General features: G+C 43.5%; 1 protein-coding gene across 9 annotated transcripts in view; it reads left to right on the top strand.

Moving 5' to 3' along the window:
- The window catches only part of KIF21A (kinesin family member 21A), a 125,223-nt gene that overhangs the window by 11,567 nt on the left and 89,866 nt on the right, over positions 1-23,790 (top strand). The gene's annotated exons all lie outside the window — the stretch shown is intronic.

Below are 23,790 nucleotides of genomic sequence, written 5' to 3' on the forward strand. Positions count from 1 at the left end.
CCTCTACAGATGCTCATTTTCTGCCCCCAAGCATTTTTCTTCCCATCTAATCAGGCTGATTATATTTTTCATTTGTACTTCTGCATCCCAACTCCTTTCTCTGCAACACCCTTCCCACCATCCCTAATGACTCAGGGATTTCCATTCCTATGTGTATCAACAAAGGGAGCTTTGACTGTTGAAAGGACCAGACAAGTAGGTGATGTGAAAGACCTCTGCCTGAGACTCTCAAGAGCTGCTGCTGATCTGAGTAGACAATACTGACTTTGATGGACCAAGGGTCTGATTCAGTATAAGGCAGCTTCATGTGTTCATGTGTCTTATGAGTTTGTTTGATTTTGCTGGGGCCAGAGAATGTAAAAAAGTGTGTGGCCATTCATGTCTATAAGTGGCCATTGCCCATTTTGGTTTATAGTGTTTAGCCAGAGGGGATTGCCTGACTAGGTCTTTGAAGTAGTAAGTGTTAAGTGTTTCATTGGGGGTTACCGCACTTTGTATTCCCAGCGACGTATTAAGAGTTTGAAAATGTTAAAAATGTTAAAAAACATCGCTTTAAAAGGGTTTTTGGATACCACAGCTTATAAATGGTTGGAAGACGTCTTCACAGCTAAAGGGGCCAAACAGAGTGCGAACAGTATTTTTTATAACGTTTTCAAACTCTTAATACGTTGGTGGAAATACATAGAAAGTGCTGTAACCCCCATTGAGTCACATAGCCTTGGTGTTTGCAAGACTCTTCCTTGAGGAGCCATCTTTAGAGCCAGAAGATTTATTTATTTGGCTGTTTTTTAGAACACATTTTAACAAAACAAGTCCTCAAAGTGGTTCACAATATGTTTATAATAAATTCAGATAAAAATCACAGAGCACCATTAGAAACACATGAGAATAAAGATTATGGTCGGTGGCTTGGGTCTACTGTTCTTGATGAGCATCATTCATGGACAGGCTTTTGATCAGGCAATGGAGAAAGAATCTGTATACATCTGGCTAGGGACTTGTCTACAGCATTTGTTCAATAAGAATTAAATTTCTTCAGGATTTCTTACTGAAACAGCAGTCTAATTATATTCTAGTCTGAAAGCTTCTTGATTTAATGTCTGCATTTCCATGTCTGACATAAATGTTCTGTTTATCTCTTGACAAACTTACATATGTCTTCTAGAGGAATGTTGGATGGAGATCAACAAGAGGTATTGACCGTCTATAGTGATGGTTATTAAGCCCTGTGATCTGGAGGGATTGCAGAACATCTGGTTTAATTTGTCCCTCTGGTTTGGTATATCTTGGTCTCATGACTGGTGAGCTGCTTCTTTCATTTCGCCTCCTACTTACTTCACTTCAAGTTTTGAGTGTAGTGGCTAGTTAGTATGCAGCTGACAGGTGTGTTAGATGTAGCCACTGGCAGCAGGTAACAAAAATGTACAAACCTTTCTGCAACCATAAAAGGGCACCACACAGTGAATAATGGTGAGATCTAGATCTGAGTGAAGATCAGTGTTGGAAACTGTCTTTTGCAGCTGGGTGATTATTGGTGGGAAGGATCCACAGAACCAGTTCTACCCAAGGCACTCAAAATGCATTCAGAGGCTGCACTGGCATGGGATAGCTCCATAGAGAAATGGTTATGCTATGCATAAACCAACATGGTAGCATCTTTTTTGGTCCGTGGCCATTTTTTAAATGTACGCAACTATATGTGCCTGAATGCATCAAGATGCATCAGTAAGGGATGTCTAGGCAGTGATGGAAGAGAAATGTGGTAGAATGGGTATGTATAGTGGGTATCAGCAAGCAGTGTGTGGCATGGGGCATTTCTGTCTGACTAGTATATTTTTACCCTGTGCTCCATGGAGGGAGCTCAAGATGGTACTCATGGTTCTGTCTTCCCCATTTAATCCTCAAAACAACCTTGAGAGGGGGCTTACCGGTAAGTTTATATAGACTGACTGTCCCATGTTACACAGTAAGCTTCGTGTCTGGATGGGGATTTGAATCCAGATGTCCCAAGATCCAAATCTAGCACTCTAACCACTATATACCGCTGTCACTTATATTTGTAGCACTTATATTTATTTGTGTGTGTGAAGAGTGAGTCCCATCTCATTCTTTACAACATGAACGCATACATGTTTGAAAAGGAAGTTTTTTGGATGACAGACCAGCAGGACAGTAGAATCCAGTGCGTATATAAGGAATCTCTTTGGTGACTTCCACATTTTGGTTGTAAAAAACTTGTTTCACAAGTGCAGGTGTTTGGATTTGGTGATCCGCAGTATTTGTTATGCAATTTTTACAAGCATAACTTTTTCAATGGCAATATGAACCTTCATTAGAATTATTCACTGTTTTCATGTAAAATGCTCTGTCTCACCCCCTTCTCCCAGTGTTTCTATTCAGCCAGCATTTTTAGTCTTTCTGAATCCAGCGCTTTTAAAAATCTCATCTGTGACTGATCCTTAGAATCCAGTCTTCTTCCAGGCATTGATGTAAGCCCATTGAGTGAAATTGAGTTACCTCAACATGAATGACTGTGGAATTAGATTTCAGGGATGTTACTATGGCAATGACATTAAACAAAGGCAGACTGCAAGTATGGACAATAGCAAATGGGATACATAGAGAGTTTGCAAGGGATAAAGCTTTAAAATATCTGAATTATGCAGGGAGACCCTGTGTTAGCTGGCAAATGTTTTATTGTGGCATATGGTGTTTGCTGCTCTGTATTTTATATGCCTCCTCCTGCCCCCCCCCCACTTCATCTCACCAGATTCACGAGAAGTTTAACACTATAGCCAGTATACCATTGGAGAGGTTGCAAACCAAAAAGTATTGAACTAGATGTTTGTTGTATTTATGTATAAGAAATCGCTGAGTATGAACATTCAGGAAGAGATGTGATGGAAAATGAAATGGATCAATGAAATGCATACTAATGGACTAATGGTGGGAGATTTATGGTAGAAAATAATGTGCATTAGACTTATAGCTGCTTTTAAAGAGTTCTGTCTAATTTCATATTGCTGCTAAAATTATATTGTTCAGTGATATGACGAGTGTTATTGATATATGTTGCTTTGTCTTTTGCACTGTTGGTTCCAATTATAAGTTCTGTAGAAGCTCATGATCTCCAGACAGTACCTTCTCAAAGTTACAGTGTTGTTGATATTTATTGATTATATACACTTTGTTTTTGTATGAGAAAGGTCTAATCTTTAATTTGTAATTATTTTATTCCAGACCCAGGATCTTCTTTTAATTGTTGGCTAGCAGGGTGGGATTCAGTTGGCTGCAAGCATGTGATACTGCAGTCATATGACAGGAAGCCAGTGATATGATATCACTGGTATCATATCCCAGACAATGGGCAGCAGCCTAAGAAAGCCAGGACCGTGAGGTCTACTATAATGAGAAACAAGCCAAGGAGGAATCCTCTCCACTGCTAACCTTGTCTAACCATCCTGCTTCTCCTCTCAGCATGTCCGTAAGGGGAGGCAGGGGATATGTGGGACCCTTTCTCTCTGTGCAAGTGAACCAACAACCAGCCTTTCCCAAAAGCAGCAGAACAAATATGGAGGCTTTGTAAGGGACTTCTGACACAGCAGTGAGTGCTCCCTGACAACATAACTGTACATCATCTGAAGAATGTTTCGGAAGGTTGGGAAAGGATTATTAACTATTTAACATCTATAGAATTAGGAAAGACAAGCTATTACTTCATTTCACATATTAGATAACACAAATGTTGTGTGAGGTAAACATTGTGAGCTGCAGCAGAGAAGTCCTGAATAGAAACTCCAAGATTAGCTAGCTGTTTATAGCACTAACTGCCACATTTGAGAATTTAAAGATTGTGAATAACTGGCTTGCTAGAATCCCTGCATTTCAGGTTTACATCAAACAGCATCATGGTTTTCACAGCATGGGGTATGCCGACACTACCTGCTTCAGAAGCAGAGTAGCATTCCCCATTATCAGCCTCATACAGCCATGGAGACATAATTTTTTTTAACTTGGGGAAGTTCTGTATAATACCACCTGAGAAGTCTTTAAAGAAATCAGCTAGCCTCATTCAGTATTTATTTGCTTTAGACCATTGGTCAGGAAACTTGCTTTACAGTCTAGAACACATGTATGAGAAACATTTGTGCATCGCATTTGTGTCCTACCCTGCCTCCAAGGACTTGAGGGCCGAGCTACCTGTGACCCTCAGCCATGTACGGCTTGCCCTTGAAACGTGTTTGTTTTACAAAATGCAGCTGGCTGAGGTTGTAGTCTGAAGTGGAAGGTTGGAGCAGTGGGAGGAAGCTCTTAGATGTTTTTCCCCTCCTCAGTTTTTATACTAAAACTACTTCCAGACTTCTTTTTATCTCCAAGGAGAAGAAACAGCTGGGGATGACTTAGTGGGGAAATTTCAAAAGGGGAAAAAGACAAATGGTGCAGTTGAGTATCAAGAGTAGCTTCGATATCAGTCTCAGCAAATCTGTGAGGTGCAGACTAGATTGTGAGTGTTTTAAGCAAGGCCACCCAGCAAGCTTCCCTGCTGAGTGGGGATTTGAAAACATTTCCCAATACAACCTAGCGTTTCTGGCTCTGTAGCGTTCTGGCCTTTCTGAAATGTTTCTTCATGACACTGTCTTATTTCTGTGGTTGTGGTTCAGAGCATTTTAGTAATTCAAAGTATATGTTAACACATATGTACCAGAGGTTCTTTTATCCCGGGCATGCCTACCTTTAAAGATTGATCATTCGAGTCTGATCATAAGATTTTTCTTCTGTAAATAGAAATCTTTAGTTATTGTAATGCTGCGATTCTGGAGGTTCTTGAAGTTTGGACTGTCTCCATCCCACCCCACCCCCGGTAACATTCTCAATGCATTAGACCAGATAGGAAGGCGGGGGGGGGGGGTGATGAGAGATGCCACAAACTGCAAGACTTTTGAGCCTGCGAACCCTGACGGAGTTGCCTTGACTCTTGAAATCTCACTGAAAAATTGAAAGCATCTTGTGAATGTCCTCTGCATGAACGAATGATGTAATAATCAGCCTGGCAGTATCAGATTTTTTAGAAAAAAATGTATTGTTGGTGCTGATGTGTGACCTTCTCATGTTCTACAGGAGTAGTGGATAGTGAGTGACTCAGAATTTGCCCTCGGAGTACGCTTGGATGTCTAGGTTTCAGAATGAAGAAAATGATGCAATCCTGATTTTTCTCAAAGCAAATGTAGTTATAACATTCCTATAGTTATATTTTGTAGGCCATCTTCTCCAACTCCCTTCTCAATCCAGGGATTTGCTCCTCAAATCCAGTTCTAGAGTATTTCCAACAGATAGCTGACCAACCTCTGTTTGAGAGATTTCTAGTGGGGGAGAGCCCACCTGCCTCCTTAGGTCATTGTAACAATAGCATTTGTATAATCCTTTGAGGTGTTCAAAATGGTTCTCGTAAACTCTCGTCCTGTAATCCTTACAACAATCTTGCAAGATAGGCCAGTGTGACACCCGTATTGTGTGGTGGTGATGCAGAGAAAACGTGGCTTACCTGGGGCCACCTATTGAACTTGTAGCAGAGGCAAGATTCAAAGTGGGATCTTGTTAACTCATAGCTCAGCCTCTTAACTGCAACACAGGTGGGCCATCCTTTGTGGACCCACGGGCAAGTGGCTCCAAGGGAAGGAGAAGTAACGTTAAGTAAACACACATACACATGCTCTTTGGGTGTAAATGGCCACAGTTTTTATTGATCGCAACAGAATGGAGCATTGGCGGAAAAACATGGGGGCGGATCCAAGGTATCGAGTCACCACCCTGTAACTCGATACACGTATCGAAAGCATCGATAAACAGCCCAACCACCAGTGGGCACAGCACCGGAGTAGCACTTATGAGGCCCCACCAGGACGGGCATCTCTGTGTGGAGCCAGTGCCACCTGGGATTGGAGCACCCACTGCAGGCCCCTTAGCTGGGCATCGTTGTTGTACTCCATCCCAAGACCCCTTATGGGGGTCCCCATAAACGGGAAGGAAAAGCACATCTTCCCTTCTTGGATCAGACCCCATGGAAAAACCAGCCCAAACAAACTGTGACAAAGAAAGCAAACAACATAACCAGAACACAGGGAGGGTGGGCGGGTAACCTCACTGTCCCGCTGCAAAGAGGACGGCAGCTGGGCTGTGCCGGCTTAAGTAGGCACAGGGAGGGGTGACGTCAGGACACCCCACCTGCCTTGGGAAGGGAGGGGGAGAAACCGTGAGGCAAGCATGGCCTCGCGAGATGGCGGCAGCCCAACCTGAGGGACCATCTCCCCTTCCCCTGTATCCTGCCCGGTAAGTCCACAAGGGTGGGACCTGTTTATTCAGGTCCCCCTTTTTGTGGACCCACGGGCAAGTGGCTCCAAGGGAAGGAGAAGTAACGTTAAGTAAACACACATACACATGCTCTTTGGGTGTAAATGGCCACAGTTTTTATTGATCGCAACAGAATGGAGCATTGGCGGAAAAACATGGGGGCGGATCCAAGGTATCGAGTCACCACCCTGTAACTCGATACACGTATCGAAAGCATCGATAAACAGCCCAACCACCAGTGGGCACAGCACCGGAGTAGCACTTATGAGGCCCCACCAGGACGGGCATCTCTGTGTGGAGCCAGTGCCACCTGGGATTGGAGCACCCACTGCAGGCCCCTTAGCTGGGCATCGTTGTTGTACTCCATCCCAAGACCCCTTATGGGGGTCCCCATAAACGGGAAGGAAAAGCACATCTTCCCTTCTTGGATCAGACCCCATGGAAAAACCCGCCAAAGAGCAGGGCCTCCCGCCCTGCTCCCGCCAACGCTCCTACTGCTGTGACCAACAAAGTAGCGAGCCCCGAATATCGTGCAGCCACAGGTCCTGACCCCAGTCGGACAGGTGCACACCATCAGGGCGATACAGCTCCGGCATGCTGAATGAAATTTCTGGATGGTGGATCACCACGCCCCGACACGTCTCCCACGGAGTACACACAACGACAGCTTGCCGCACATATCACCTGGAGAAGCAGCTCCAGCTCCAAAATCCATTCCCGGGTTTTCCACCAAGGAAGCAGCTCCAGCTCCAAAACCCATTCCTGGGTTTTCTACCAAGTGACACCTGCCCACTGCCCAGAGGAAGGCAAAAACCCACAGGGCCCATGGCCAATCTGGCCTGTAGGAAAAATTCCTTCCTGACCCCAAAACGGCGGTCGGTGTTACCCTGGGCATATGAAACAGGAGCACTGTGCAATCAGCATGTCACTGGGAGCCGCCAGTAAAGCTGCAACCATACAGTTCCGGAGCCCGAGGCTGCACACAAGGGTCCAGACCCTTCTTCAACTTAGAGCTGAAACGAGAGGACATGTTAGCGGATGCTTCCTGCCAGAGACGCATCCCATAAACAGTGAGCACAGAGGCTCCAACCATGACAGCAGTATTCACCCCGGCGGAATGGAGCACCATCCACAGTCCAGGAAGGAAATCAGAAGGTTACATGATGGAAAAGGGTGTATGAGTGCTTGCCTGAAAAGACCATCCTGGAAAACTGTCAAAGGCCTAAGGTGGCTCAAGATACCGAGGCCCATATTTAATGCCTTATCAACACCGCAATCTGTTGAGCCCGAAACTCAAGGCCAATGACCCCCATGTTCCCAACAGAACTGGTGGTCAGATTCATGCCCCTGTGCCGAACAGGGCACCCACCCCCACAGGCCCATAGGTCGCTAACTGTGTGGTGGAAGGATGCATAACACCTGAACGAAATTAGCAGGAATGGTGTAGGATGACTGAGGAACCCCAGGGGTAAAACAGTAGGGCATGTCTATAATCCACGGGAGCCTTAGGGTACCACACCCATGAGGGATACCCAAAGTTAGGCCATGCAGGGGGAAGAGAACCCAATAAGTTAAGTTTCCATGTCATCTACCATTGAAACCGCCCCATAAGTGGTGGTGCTAACATTTGGAAACTCAGGACTTGAAAGCCGTAATGCGTCCACTATTATCATAGATGCCTGAGGTATGCTGAACTATAGAAGATAGGCTGTGAATCAGCAAAGCAATATTGACTAGCACTGAGGCGCGTGACCCATGTTTTACATACCCCACATAGAACATGTTAAAGGCCTTCAAGGCAGCCTGTAAAATGGAGATGCCCACAGGCACGGTCTTAGGAACAACTCAACCCGTTGATTCTAAAAACAAGGGGGGGGGTCGGTCCAAGACACATGGGGTGAGGAATAGGGAAAAACCAGCTGCGGCTACAACAGAATTAAGTAGTGAAACTGGTGATACCAGTTGCAGTGGGACAACCCCAAAGCAACAGGGCATCAATAGGTATGGGCTCAGGAACCGGATGGCCTAGGGTGGATGCCCTTATCTGCCCCAAGTGTGGAGACACCTGCACCGGTTATAGTCCAGCAAAACAACAACAAAAAACTCTCCCACCTGTTCAGCCCCCCATGTCACCCCTGCCAGGCCCGCCAGTATACGAGTTGCTCTTAACCATGAGCCAACCCACAAAAGCCATAGCTTATTCCATTAAAGGTCCCACCAAGTGCACTCCTCATGTGAAACCCTAACACTAAATGTTACATCATAGTCCCGAGTCACTTGCAGCTCACTTGCCCGTAGCCATTGCTCATGTGAATAGTGAGGTGCAATGCCCTTTACGGGCATGTGGCCTAAACCCTCCCCATAAAGACAGTGTAGCCGGACGATCAACTAACTAAGGTACAGTCCGCAGTCTAACTATACCCTTGTTCTTACCTGGGCAAGAATCGGTTTCAATAGGGGTAAAAAATGTCCTAGTCCCCTCTGGGCAAAGGTGAATGCCAGGTGGATCGGCAGCAATATAGGCCACCGCCGATGTTCCAAGGTGGAAGCTCGACTAGGAACCACGCTGCCCCATCACCATAGCCCCCATGTCCCCCCTTCTCGCTGCCCATGCTGGCAAACCAGGCACATAGGCCGCCGTTACGCAATGTCACCCCGATGTATGAGGGGGCGTTACCTGACTCCTTGGTTGTAGATGGGGGTGTGGCCAGCAAGGCCTCTAATGTCTCTCACCTGGCAGCTAGGCATGCCAGTTTGGTGTAAGCCCCTAAAACATGGCTGCTGTGCGATGCCCATCTAAGGAAGTCCTTAAGCATTTGGACCAATTTGGAGGCATGTCCCCTAGCCCAAATTGCACAGGACCCGAGACAACAATTAACTGCTCTTCTCAAGCCAAATCATCCCATCAAGGGAATGTGACTGGCCAACAGGTTACGGAAAAGTGGCTCTGCCCCCTTCTAGTGTATTAATTCTCAGGTCAGCAAAAGCAGCACAGCAAAGTGAAATAAACCAGCATTCTTCCCCTTTTGGTTCATCAATCCCAGTTCAGTTAATAGATCACAGCAAAATCAAACAACCAGTGCTCACAGCAAAGTAAACCACTTACAATTCCCTTGCGATAGATGCAAGCACACGAGTGAAATGATGAAGTGAAGGAGAGGGTTTCTTCTATTTTCTGTTTGTTTTTTGTTAGTTAGGTAGTTAGTTTAAATGTTGGCTGTCTCTCCCATCTAAGGGAGAATCAAACCGACCCACAAACAGCTGCTCGTGTGGAGAATCATAGAAAAGTATAGTTGGAAGGGACCGCCGAGGTCATCTAGTCCAACCCTTGTCCAATGCAGGAACTTCGCAACTCCCCCCCCAGCATCCCCTAGTCCATGCCTAGAAGATGGCCAAGATGCCCTCCCCTAGTCCGTGCCTAGAAGATGGCCAAGATGCCCTCCCTCACAGTATCAGCTTAAGCTCACCGAATTTGTCATTGCCGACAGTCATAGCTGACAGATGGCCATCTAACCTCTGCTTAAAAACCTTCGGGGAAGGGGAGCTTACCACATCCTGGGGGCCAAGAATGATGCATAGAAAAGACAGCAAAGCAAAGTTAAAAGCTCACACCGTTGTGTTCAGAACTTCAGACTCCACTACCAAGGAAATACTGCCTCTGATTGACAGCGGGGGGGGGGGGGAGGAGGTTGCTGCCAGCAGCATATCTTATTAATGCTCTCATTATGAATAATTTGCAGAGAAAACTGGGGACAGGAATGTATTAGCCCATCTCCTACCATGTATCTGAAAAGAAGAACTGTAAAACGTCATAACTCATCTCCTGACGATTCATCCATGAGTGATCCCGGTATATCAATTAAATAGGTCCCCCATTTCGCAGCTTTCAGTAATTATTAAGGTTGCAATGGTATGCACAGCCCAACTTCTACTACAAATAATAAAGGATTCAAAATCAAAGCAATCAAAAACCCACACAAGCCACTCCCAAAATGTTCTCATTAGTGGGCAAAACCTCAGAGCCCATAAATGCTCCGTAAACATTGGGCTGTTCAAGTATGAAAGACAGCCCAGCAAATTTAAGCTGAATGCACCAGAGGACATGCCAAGCTGTAACCCAAGAAAGTGCAGGTACCATACAAATTTGGGGCAACAAATTAAGGACTGGCCTCCTGGATAGGCCAGAAGGAAAAATTGCCTCACGCCTCTGCATCATCTCCTGAATCCAAAGGCATAACCCAGCCGCTCTTGGCCGTCAGGCTGAGCCCCGAATAAATATGTATAGTATTTTCATTATTTTATCTGGCCAAAGGCTGTAAATAAACTATCTATCTATCTATCTATCTATCTATCTAGTAGTCTGAATATTTATTCCTTCATATTTTAAACTCCCAAGCAATCGCCCTATATTAGCAGATCGGATGAGTTGCCCAAATTAATACTTGTTGCATGTGAGCCCTGAATAAATATATAGTTTTATGTGTAATCTATATTGTAAACTCCCAATTAATTGCACAGTATAAGCAGAACTGATGAGTTGCCCACATTAATACCTGATGTATGTGTGACCTTAATAAAGTAATAAATTAAACAGGGAGGGGGAAGGCAGGCCACGCACTGCCTGATCCTTACTGGAGAAGACTGGGGATCGAACCCGGGATCCTCTGCACGCCAAGCAGATGCTCTCCCACTAAGCCACAGCCCCTTCTGGTATAAATCTGAGCCAAAATTCAGGGCAAGTGAGATAACCACTGTAGCAATGTTAAGTCCAAGGGAAGACTACTGCCGATGCAAACCTCCAACCCACTGTACTGAGATACAAATATAGAGGGGAGGGGGGGGGAGTGTTTATGTCCAGCCCCCTCTTCGTAAGAGGATAGTAGCCAAGCGCTCTGAAAGAGCTGTGCAAGTCCTCAATCTTCTCAATTCATGTCTCATATCCTGATGTATTTGGAACGCCACTGCGTGAAAGCTCCCCTTACAGAACAGGAGAGGCGAGACGGGGGGAAAAAGGAGGGGGGGCAGTTTTAACAGCCTGCCCACAAAACAAAACAAAGCCAAGGAAATCTATACCCCCCAGAGAGCAATCCCGTTCAGCAAAATGGAAAAGAAAAGGGGGGGGGAACTTTAAGGAATTAACATCAACAAATGGGGGAGGGAGGCACACTGAACTGTTAAATATTCATAAGAACACCCAAGCAAAATCCCAAGTAAATGCCCCGTACACCCGGGTTTCTAGGCGACCGGCTGGTCCCAGCGAAGTATAGGCGATTGGGAGGGAGGGTGTGCGAGGGGCTGGGTACGCCGCGGCAGCTCCCTGGGATAGGAACGAAATCGCAGCCAACAGGTGGACAACAAGCCGGAGAGAGCCCCCACAGAAAACAAAAAAGGGGGGGTGCGAAAACGGAACAAATTGGGAGGGGGTGTGTGCCGGAAGCTGCTCACCCGCACCTTGGCAACAACTCCGAAAGGACCCCGCTCCCTGCCAGAGGCAGGGAACAAGCGGCTGAAATCATCCCACCGAGAGGGGAGGAGGGGGTGTGTGTGAGCCGGCTGCACGTGGCGGCAGTAGCCGGGCAAAAGAAAAAAAAGGGGGGGCGAATTCCAGGCCAAAAACAAGAGTGGGTGAGAAGGGGGAGGTTGTGTAAGGCCCCCCGCGCCGCCGCCACAGCCGCTGTAGAAAAAGGAAAAAACAAAACAAAAAGGGGGGGGGAACTAATCCCCTCAGAGTAAGGAAACCTGGACAGGAGGAACTGCAAGAAAGCCGACTACTTGCCTGAACTTTTAACCTCGCTGTCCCGCTGCAAAGAGGACGGCAGCTGGGCTGTGCCGGCTTAAGTAGGCACAGGGAGGGGTGACGTCAGGACACCCCACCTGCCTTGGGAAGGGAGGGGGAGAAACCGTGAGGCAAGCATGGCCTCGCGAGATGGCGGCAGCCCAACCTGAGGGACCATCTCCCCTTCCCCTGTATCCTGCCCGGTAAGTCCACAAGGGTGGGACCTGTTTATTCAGGTCCCCCTTTTTGCAGAGTTACTCTCTTCTAAGTCCAGGTTTCCAGTTTATTCTCAATAAAATAGTCCATAAAGTGACTTGTTGGACTTACTCAGGCTAGGCCTAATACAGATGTTCAATAAAATACAATAAATAAATGTACACATTTCAAATTCAAAAGATTACATCATGAAAGCATGGAACTAATAACCTTTTAAAAGTTAAATGAAATATTAATAATCCCACTATCAAAATTAGATTAGTCCTCTGAACCCACTCAGTCAGGATAGTTTCAAAACTTGGCCATGATGTTTTAGTGCCCATGAGATTAATTTTGCCACTGTTCCTGTAGTCTTCTTGGCAGATTCCCGAAAGGAGACTCAGCCTTCCATCCTTCCGAGGTCAGTAAAATGAGTATCCAGCTTGCGGGTGTTAAAGGGAAGATGACTGGGAAGGCAATGACAAAGCACCCTGTAAACATAGTCTGCGTAGTAAATGTCGGGATGTGACGTCACCCCATGGGACAGTAATGACCCAGTGTTGCACAGGGGACTACCTTTACCTTATTAATCCACAGAATGGGCTGGATTGGTAGCCATAGGCAAACATAATTGCTGTTTGCTTGGCATAGATATTGCAGGAAAACAAAAAATGTGAAGTGGATTCAACAACCTGAGCTCCATGGGTATATAACCTCTGCCCACGTGGGATTTCCCCTAAATTTGATAATTAACTCTGCTAAGGGAAGTGTGTTAAAATGGGCAAAAGAGAACAGCCTACAACAGGAAGCATAAGATAGGACAAATATTTATTGTAGGGAAAAGTGAATTGAAGGCATAAAATGCAGATAAATAAGTGAGCAGACTCGCTTGGCATCAGCTATGAGCATTTGCCAGTCCAGCTCCAAAAGCTGGAATAGGAGTCAGATTGAAGTTGGGAGGGAGTCAGACAGAGTGAAGGACAGCCAGAACTTGATTGCCACAGACCAAGCTATGGTTGAAATTTGCTTCATACCATCCTCTAGTTGCAGAGCTGACGAGGTTGCTCACCTGGGTGCTCCAGAAAGAACACACAGGAAGGCAGTTTGGAGGCATTCAAAAAAGGTTTAAGAGGTTGAATCCAAATTGGGGCTCTGTATAGTAGCTGAGCCATGACTTTTGCTTTAAATACTTGTAGGGCTGTGGAAATGTACCACCCACCAAAAGAAAAAAACAAACCTCTGAATAGCTGCAAGATTAATTCTGGTACTGGCTGAAGCTCACTTGCAATGCAGGTTCCAGGAAAAAGAGGAATGCAGATGGAAGCCCAGAATGAGCAGACTTGTTCAAGAGGATGGTCACGAAACAGCCATGTCATGTATATGTGTGTAAGTGCCGTCAGGTTGCTTCAGACTCATGGCGACAGTATGAATAAATGTCCTCCAAAACATCCTAATGTTAACAGCCTTGCTCAGGTCTTGCAAACTGAGGGCCGTGGTTCCTTTATAGAGTCCGTCTCATGTTGGTTCTCTTTCCCCGCTGCATTTAATTTTTCCTAGCATTATTGTCGTTTCTAGTGGCTTTTGTCTTCTCATAATGTGAGCAAATTACAATAGCCTCAGTTTAGTCATTTTAGCTTCTAGGGTCAGTTCAGGCTTGATTTGATCTAGAATCCACTTATTTGTTTTTTTGGTAGTTCCAACACCACCAAAAGGAATCTATTTTCTTCCTGTCAGCTTTCTCCGTTGTCCAGCTTTCACACCCATACATAGTAATAGGGAATACCAAGGCATGAATTAACTTGATCTTGGCTGTCAGTGACACAGCCTTACACTTAAGATTCTTTTCTAGCTCCTTCATGGCTGCCCTTCCCAGTCTCAATCTCCTTCTGATTTCTTGGTTGCAGTCTCCCTTTTCATTGATGAGGCAGCTGAGAATAGAAAGTCTTGAACATGTCATAGCATGCACAAATTTGGTCTTAGAAAATAACAACATCTTTGATTTTTCATGGTTAACAGATAAGAATATCTCTAAATTGAAGTCAGTGGACTTAGAAGGGTGTAACTCTGCTTAGTATGGCACTATAAACCAGTTCTGAGCAGATGTATTCAAAATTGGCACACCACAAATGATGTGAGAAAGATCTTAAGTGAGCATTATTGTGTGCTCTGAGGTTCTCCCCCTCCTTTATACTTTTCCGGCTGTAGTTTGTATGTGGCAGGTTTGGAACGTGATATATACAGTTGGTACCTGGAGGTCATTAATAGATGAAAAGCTGGATGTCCCCCCCACCCCCCGCGCTGACCTTTCCCACAGGAATCATGGGAAGGGCTTGAGATTCTAATTCTGCTGGGAATTTTCCTTTTGTTTCCATGGGAAAGGAAGATGATGACCTCTAGTTCTGCTTGGCTAATATGGTCAGAGTTTGGGCCTGTAGCACCAGCTCCATAATGTATAAGTGAGAAAAATAAGGGGAATTCTGGCCAGAAGCAGCCTGTTTCTGAACATTTACTGCTGAGCTTTTGGATCTGTGTTGCCAATAATTTTGTAAGCAAACTGAGATTGTTGTGAATTTGGCTAAATAAAACTTGCCATTTTCAGTGAGCTACACAACTGGCTTAACCTTTAAGAACAGTTTTTGCTGGTGGTCAATATGTTGTATGTGATTTGAACTACCCACACTGGATTCAATATCTAATTGAGATAATTAGCAGGCTTCCCATTTTGTGTACTGGGCACAGTAGAACAGAGGACGCATAAAATTAAACAGAGTATTGGGTTGCAAATAATTCCATTGGAATCCCCTGAGATTCTGCTTTCTTGATTCCGTATGAATTTTGTTCTATTTATGAAAGGAGAATTTATTTATTTATATCCCACCTTTATGCCCTTACAAGGGCCACCAAGGCAGCTAACAATTTCAAACTTACATGATAAAATCATTTTGTAAAACTGTTAAAATATACCCCCCTTCCAAACATATCTCATTCAAACAACTTTAACAAGAGTTAAAAACCAAAGTTAAAATACTTATAAAACAATCAAAATACATACAAAAATTACCTTTCACTTTTACATATTTTGGCCATTTATTTTTACATTTGAAAACGTGTCTTCCTTCCTAAACTAGAATTTACATTTTTAGTATGAATCACAGTTTTAAAATTCTAACAAGGTGTTCATTGCAGCATTGATGTACTTGTACTGATAAAATTATTTCCACATTTATAAGGGTGAGAAACAGAGCTTATTTAAAAATGTAGGGTTAAAAATGGGAAATAAAACAAAGCGGTTTGTTAAATACTTATAGTTCTTATTGCCTGTCCCGTGATCTAATATGCTACAGCCTGTCTGTCTGTAGATCTACAGCTCAATCCTATGAAGCGTTACTTCAGTCAAAGCCCATTGAAATGAATGGGCTTAGGCTGGAGTAACTGTTTTTAGGATTGCACTGTTACTATGGATGAAGGTGTAGTAGGATGGCATGCGTCTTCCAAACTTCCAGGTTTTACTGTTGCTTTTGGCTTTTGTATCTATCCTATGGATAAGGCAGGAGTTCAGCATATGTAAAAAGCAGCTGGTTTTTGGATGATATATTATTTAGACAAATAATATTAAAAGTTTTATTAACCCAGCCATTTGCTGTTTTAAAAATACTGATCTTGTGTTTTGTTGTTTTGGCAGTGTGCAAGACCCTTTGCAGCAAATATTACAAGGAACCATGGTTTCTTTTAAATGTGGTTAGTATGTGAAACTGGTAGCATAGCTGCTCCAGTGATATTAACAAATCACAAGTCAGTTTCTCCAGTCTTGGAACTTTCTTCAAGTAGGGTGTTACAATAATCAGCTTCTTGAATATGTGCCAAGAATACACTGCAGCATTGGTCTTTACCAGGTGGGATGAGACTAGAGCTGGGTCATCTTTAGGTGTGTCACACTAGAAATATCACAACCATTTTGACTGGCTCTAGCAAAGTGGTATGGAAGGAGTAGGGGGAAAAGGAGCATGAGGAGATGTAAGTTTACCAACCTCAAGGTGCTCCTAAAATTACAACTGATCTTCAGGCCATAGGGATCAGTTCACCTGGAGGAAATAGCTTTGGAGTGTGGAGTCTATGGCATCAGAACCCTGCTGAGCTTCTTCCCCTCCCCACCAGGTACTGCCTCCAAATCTTCAGGAATTTCCAAAGCCAGAGTTTGGAAGAAGAAAAACAGAAGGAGAAAGGAAGACATGTAATAAAAAATTATGTGGGTCCTGTGTTGGAGCAGGCTCAGGTGAAGGGAGGGGCATTGGTCTGAAAGGCTGAAGGCTGTTGCATTACAGGGACAAAATACTTCAAAATATTTTACCTGTGGTAGCAAATGGCTTCCATTTGCAGTTTACTAAATACACTTCTACCTTGATTCACAGTAAACGTTAGATCAACATGATTTCTCATAGACAGTTATTGGCAAACTATTCTCTAGAACGTACCATTTCATTATTTGCTTAGCTGTTACTTAGTATTTAAAGTGGACTGAAGTATGTGAGATGTGTAGACACTTGCTCAAAGGGTACAGTAGACAAAGGGTGGGGCTAATTAGCACTCTACTTTACTGGATTTGTATAGAAGCTTTTAAACTTCACAGGACTGCCTGAAAATTCTTCATCCAATGGAAAATGTGGAATAAAAGCCACTTAGCCTGAAGCAGCAAATATTGTGAAACTAGCTTTCTTGGGCATAAGCCTGTTTCATAAAATGCATGAAATTGGCTATGTATTCCATCACAGTGACCTTCAGTTTGATTTTGTAGTATAATGCTTCCCATGAGGCTACTATTTCTAAGGATCTTTGTACAAGGAGTTGCCCATAGGTTATGGGACTTTGACTGCTGTCACTCGTATGCCACACTTAAATAGATTTTGGAATGTAAATAGAAATTAATTTCTAATTAATTCATTTTATATCTTTTGGGGAACTAATATTTATGGGTTCCTTAGGGAAACTGGGAGATACTTTTTTTAAAATAAGGATAATAATGTTGGAGAAATGAAGAGGCAATCTTGAATCAGTTGCTACATTTTGAACATAGGCACCGTTTTGGGGCGCAATGAGAAAAGGTCAAGATCTGCAGCAGAGGTTAAAGGCCTGCTCTTAAGTATACATAAGACTTAAATTGCAAAAAAAGAAATGCAATATATATTCAGAACATTGTGAAAGGTATAGGTTCCTGAGGAACAACAGTACATTGTGTGAAATACAGGGGAGGATTCGTGGCATCCTGTGTTTTCTCCTAAATGATGTCCTGTTTTGACATAATGAAGGTTTTACGACTCCCCCCCCCCATTTTAGCACTTGGGGGAGAGGGCAGCCACCTGTCTAATCCACAGTATTTGCACTTATGTCTGACTTGATTAGGAAGGCCATCCATCACGAACCATTTCGATCTTCATTAGTCTGTGGCCAAAATGAATTGGTATGAGGTAAACTCTTATGTCAAAATGCTAGGGAATAAAGTCCAAGTATTGCTTGGCATTAAACTGGTATTTTCAGCATTCAGGCAAACCTCACTTAAGTAATCCTTGGCTGGAAATTTTGCATAGATGGTCAACCCTCTCAGTTAGCTCTGAATTGTAAACATTATAACTGTTAGTGTCATGCATTGTCCTCATCCATTGTTTTGTAACAGTGAACAGACGGGCTTTTCACAGTTCTTTATATGTCAGCAAATTGAGCTTTCCTCTTGTGCCAAGGGAGGTAAGCACATTCTGGTTGTGCTTTGTCCTGGACATCTCTATCTAGAGGACAAAAAGAGAGAGACAGAGACTGTTTCTGTTATCTAGGCTTTATAATGAATGGGTGGAGAAAGAAAAGCTTCTGACAAAGCTGCTTGGAAATATATACCAAACAGAGTTTCTATAGAATGCTTTTAGAAGCTAACAACTGCTTGCGAAAAAGTCATATACTACTACAGTGTGCAATTCCAGAGTCTCAATCTTTTTCTTTCTTTTTTTTTTTGGGTGGGGGGAGGATACAAACCTGTTCATTAAAAATTTACCAAGGATTAACAGTAGGGAGTTCGATTCATCTACATCCACAAGCCATGCTTATCTTGTAGAGCTGTTTGTTTCTTTGGGTATTTTCCAGATTATTCAAAGTGGCTCAAAACAGATGTTAAAATCACAATAAAAATAGAATTACAAAAATTAGATGAAAGCCCCTGCAAATGTTAAAATATCTTAAAATAATTTAAAATCATAAACACAGTTTAAATGGACCTCTATTTTTCATAAAGAGTATAAAATATAACATTAAATCTGTATGCTTGGTATGTAATTGAAACAAGAGCTTACTTAGAACCAGAAACAGCCAAGAATAAAATAGCAAATAAACAAATAAATAGCTTTACATCAAAAGCTGGCCTAGATTAAAAATGAACAGAAAGCAAGAGCAAATAAAATAGTCTTCACTTAGCACCTAAGAGATAGTAAAATAGACATTGGGCAAATCTGTATGGTGACAGCATTCCATACTTGAGGCGCCACCACTGAGAAGGCCCTGCCTCTGATTGCTGTCCTCCTTACTTTGGATGGAGAAGCCATGTTTAGCAGGGTTTGAGAAGACAATTTTCGGTGGTAGACAGATTGAAAGTTAGGCCAAAGGGCAATCTTTTAAGTATCCTGGCCTCAATGTTTCAGAATTATGAGCTAGAACTGTATCCAAGAACAAACTGGGAGCCATTTAAGCATGTTTATAATTTGGTTTATATATTTTTCCCTTCCTGGCAGTTGCAGTGTGTACAAACCAAAACGTCTGGACATAGCCCTACAAAGAGTGCACCCCAGTAACCTAGCTAGAGTGTGATCAGAGCAGGGAATAACTGTGACCAAATTTTAATTCTGAAGCAAAAGCTGCCACACCAGCTGAAGCACAAAGTTGATTTGGGGTTTCATGTATAGGCATGATTCTTAGTATCCTGAACTGCTCCTTTAGTGTGAGTTTATCCCATCCAGAATGGGATGACTCTTCAGTCCTCAGTTTGGTCCATCATTGATCAACCATCATTCATTCTAATCTGGACTGAACTTCAGTTTAGTGTCCCCGATCCAGCTTATGGTTGCCTGCATTCCTGACACTGAATAAGGACATCCACTGACTTACCTGATGGTGCTTACAGAGTGAAATAGGGTCAGTATACTAGCAGTACTCCGCTCCAGACTCAGGATGATCTCTCTCAGTGGCTTCATGTAGATGTTGAGCAGCTAGTGTCCAGTGGGCTCCCCTTAGTCTTTCAGCCCCATCCTCAGTCATTCAATAGATCAAGTCAGAGAGCGGTGCCTTAATCCTCAAATCAACTCTTTTGGTCTAGGGGGAAATAATTGTCAATGGTGGGCTGCTTTTGAAGATATGGGGAGGGGAAGGTGATTGTAAGTATTCCTATCAGATTCTGCACTAGCTACAAAGGTGTCTTCTTAATGGTACCATCTGTGTGACATGTTCAGTCAAATGTTATCAAGAGGCACTTCACTATCTGCCCCATAGCTATGGAACCTTTGGGCTCATTAAAGGTAGAGAAAAGGGGGGTTATAAAAACCAACTCTCCGCCTCCTCCTCAGAATGTACCTGCAAGAAATGTAAATTTTCTAATATAAAATTTAAAAAATAGTTTGTACCAACTTTGGCCGGGGTAGAGTGGGATATAAATTCAAAAAGTAAGTAAGTAAAGTGGATTGAGTCCTGACTAAATTGACAGTTTCCACTGATTTCCCCCATCCCGCTGCAGACCCCATTCTGCTGTCCCTGAGGGACCCCTGTCCCCCAGCAACAGCAGCCTTATGTGGGATGCAGTGGGAGGTGGGAGGCAGGAAAGTTGCGTTGTGCACTTGCCTACATTAGAACAACTTCACTGGTTGCTCATTTGTTTCTGGGCCCAATTTAAACAACTTTTCTTATCTTTAAAATCCTAAACTGCTTCAGGCTGGGGTATCTAACTGGCAGTCGCTTCCCATATGTTTCTGCCTATCCATAGGGGGATTATCATTTGATGCCCTGCTGTGCCATTGCCAAAAACTTCATTTGAAGGAGCAGTTTTAAGTCTAGAATTTCTTAACCACCATTCTTGCACATGGTTGGATAGTCTTATAGTGAACCTTTTAATTAATTACTTCTTATCCTGATTTTTTCCCATTTGTGCAAAATATATGGGTGGGGTAATTATATGTTTTTTGCTGGCCTAGACCAAATTGTCTGTCCTTCCCTAACTTGGTTTCCACTTATCTCATTTAGTGCCCATGAGTGCTTGTAATAGAGACATCTGTGTATTTTAGATCCATTGCTTGTCCCATCCTTAAGGCTCATGATGTGTGACAAAATCAGGTAGAGAGGTAAAAACCAGCAAAACTGGATCTCAACTCTGTGGTGCCTTTGTTGCGTTTGATTAAGTCTGGGGACAGCTAGGTTCACATCCCTATGAAACTCACTGCTGACCTTGGGCCATTTGTTCTCATTCAGTCTAACTTACCTCCCCGGTTGTTGTGAGCATACTATGGAGGAATGGAGAACCATGTATGCTTCTCTGAACTCCTCTGAGGAAGTGGAGGAAAATGGAATGAATTAACCAGAGCCCAAAAGTTCCATAGCTATGGGGCAGATAGTGAGAGTGCCTCTTAATAACTTTAACTGAACATGTCACACAGATGGTACCATTAAGAAGACACCTTTGTAGCTAGTGCAGAATCTGATAGGAATATAATCTGATCCAACAGCATTCTTACTATGGGTGCCTCTCAGAAACTCTCAAGTAAAATACAATGGAAGCACCAGCAGTCCCCCATCTGTTTGTCCATATCATGAGATGTTCAGAGATGTCCACCTTCAGTATAAAACAGGGGTTCCCAACCTTTTCCGAGCTTGTGGGCAACTTTGGAATTCTGATTCAGGGTGGTGAGCACAACCACAGAATGGCTGCCTTGGGAGTTGGAGCCAGCCACAAAATGTCTGCTGTGGGAGGCAGAGCCACAAACAGAGGAAGTTAAAATGCAGTGAGAAGAGGGGTAATTTTTAAAAATACACTGGGAAAGAGGAGTGAAAGAAAGAATAAAACTAACACTGTGGGGGCAGTGCCAATCAGATCTACAGTGGCCATCCAGATGCCCTGCTGGACAAAAGCCCTTCATCACTTCCTCTTTCTGAGGCACCAGGAAAGGTGTTGGGCATCATGGTGCCCATGGGTACCCTGTTGGGACCCCTAGTGTAGGAGATTTATTGTAGATGTCATATGTAATGGCTACATAGTAGGAATGCTTGCTCACCACACCATTTGTTTTGCATTCTGTTTACCAGTTGAAGTCAGAACAGTTGAACATTTGACAGAATGTTCTCCTGTGCTCAAACAATGTTCATGTGTTCGATCGTGCATGCTCAGTAGTCTTAAAATCTGCTGCACAGGTGCAGAGCTGCTTGACATAGTGTTCAGTCTGAACTTTGAATAAAAACAATGAGGCATCCTAGTTTTAAGAAAGGGTGTCAGCTAGTAGGGCTGGGATAGCCCTCTGCCTAAGCCCTTAGAGAGCTGTTGCCAGTTGGTTAGATGGATCAATGGTTTGAGTCAGTATTATGTAGCTTTGTGTGGTCATGAGTGCAGTTTGGTTCTACTGATTGCCTGCTTTCTTCCTTACACAGTTTACTGTGTGTGACATTAATAGTGTCTGGTCATGTATATGGGCTCCGTTGTCTCCAGCTTCTCAAAATAAAACATTGTTTATGTGTTTGTGTCTCCTATGGCTCACCTCTAAGAAATCATTCTTAACAAAATGAATATGTCCAGACTCCCATAATTTACTTTGTTCTTTTCTTCTGACTTTTCTATCAGCTGTACAGTCTTGTCCCTACAAGTGTGAAATTATAGAGTTAGGATTTTGTGCTTTTAAGTTGAGATGATTGAGTGGAGAATACACTTAAGAAATTTTTAGATGAGACGAGACAGAAAAAAAGGTGTGTGCGTGACAGAGCACTTCAACCAACAGACTGGAATTCAAATAGTCTTAATAAATTAGAGTGAAAGTAACAGGGCTTTAGACTCAGCCAAATGTATTAGAAGTGTGTGGGGGAAACAAATAATATGTGGGGGGTTGATTAGCTGGCAGCAAAGCAGAGAGATTTTGGATCTTATGACTCAGCAATGCTGTGCTGAAGACAAATGCAGTTTTGTGGTAGTGGGGGGGGGGTTGTCCAACAATATCTTAAAGGTAGAAAGTTTGAAAGCTTGTTGGGCTTTTATGTCTGAGAGGGGAAACAAGTATCAAACAATGGCGGTACCCCATTAATTGAAGAACTACAGGTCTGCCCTATGTTCATTGTAGTTATGCTTATTTTCACCTCTCCGCAAACATAATTTTCCAAATCGAATGTGAAGCTCATTTCTGTGCACATTAGCGTGCTTTTACATGTATTGTTGCTTCTCTTTCTTCTAGTCAAGGGACACTGTCATGTGTAGCCAATATGAAAGTAATTTCGATTTAATGCTCCCCCCCCCCATAGCAGCAGGGAAACAAATGATTTGGAACCATTCTCAGCCCCACCCCACCCCAGCAGTGATTTAATTCTGTCCAAAAGAAGAAACAGGTTTTGACCCTGGAAATGCTAACTGGATACTTTTTCTGCCTGTCCCAAAGGAGCAGCAGGAAGGCATGCTGTTGATAGGAAAGACTTTGGGATTAGGTGTTACATTTTGTACAATGCACTGGAGCTGAGAGAGGCTGGCAGAGCTGTGTGCTGGCTGTAACTGGGTAAACAAGGAAAGGATTTGTTTGTTTATTTATTTAAATGTTCACATCCCACCTTTCCTCTTGGTTCAAGGCGGCTTACAATAATAATTAAAACATCCCCTGCAAAAAACAAAGATAAAATAACAACCCAACCCCCCCTCCCCCAAAAGTTGCCTGCTGGTCAAACCCCCTCAAATGCCCTGGCAAACAAACAGGTGTCAGAAGGTGAATTTTATTTAAGGGTGACAGGTTGGTTCAAAACAAAACCACAAAAAAACAAACATCCTTGCCACCCCAGGGTAATGTTCTACCACCAATCCCCTTAACTAACCCATATGTCTAGTTCGTAGCAATACCATAAACTTGGGAAGAGAAGCTGTACATCTTAATAATGAGCTGATCTTTCTTGTTCTTAGAGGTTTGGGCAGCTTTGTACATTACAGTGAGCTGGCAGGATGGGGAGTGCAGGTGAATTGCATTTCTTACCCCACAAGTACGAAAACAGGCTTGCAGGGATAAGCTGTGCAAGATACGGTAAGCTGTTTTCATTTCTGGAGCCTGAATTATTCACTGCCCATGAGTGCCTTGAGGTAGGAAACACTGCAAGTGCTGCTCATTCTTTTCCACTTCATTCTAAACACAAAAGGAACCCAAGCCATAGAGGAAAGCCTGTTTTTCAGAGTTTTATAAAAACTTTTATAAAAATGGATGCAATGGCTCCAGTAA

Source organism: Euleptes europaea, chromosome 3, assembly GCF_029931775.1.
Source record: "Euleptes europaea isolate rEulEur1 chromosome 3, rEulEur1.hap1, whole genome shotgun sequence".
Taxonomy (NCBI): Eukaryota; Metazoa; Chordata; class Lepidosauria; order Squamata; family Sphaerodactylidae; genus Euleptes; species Euleptes europaea.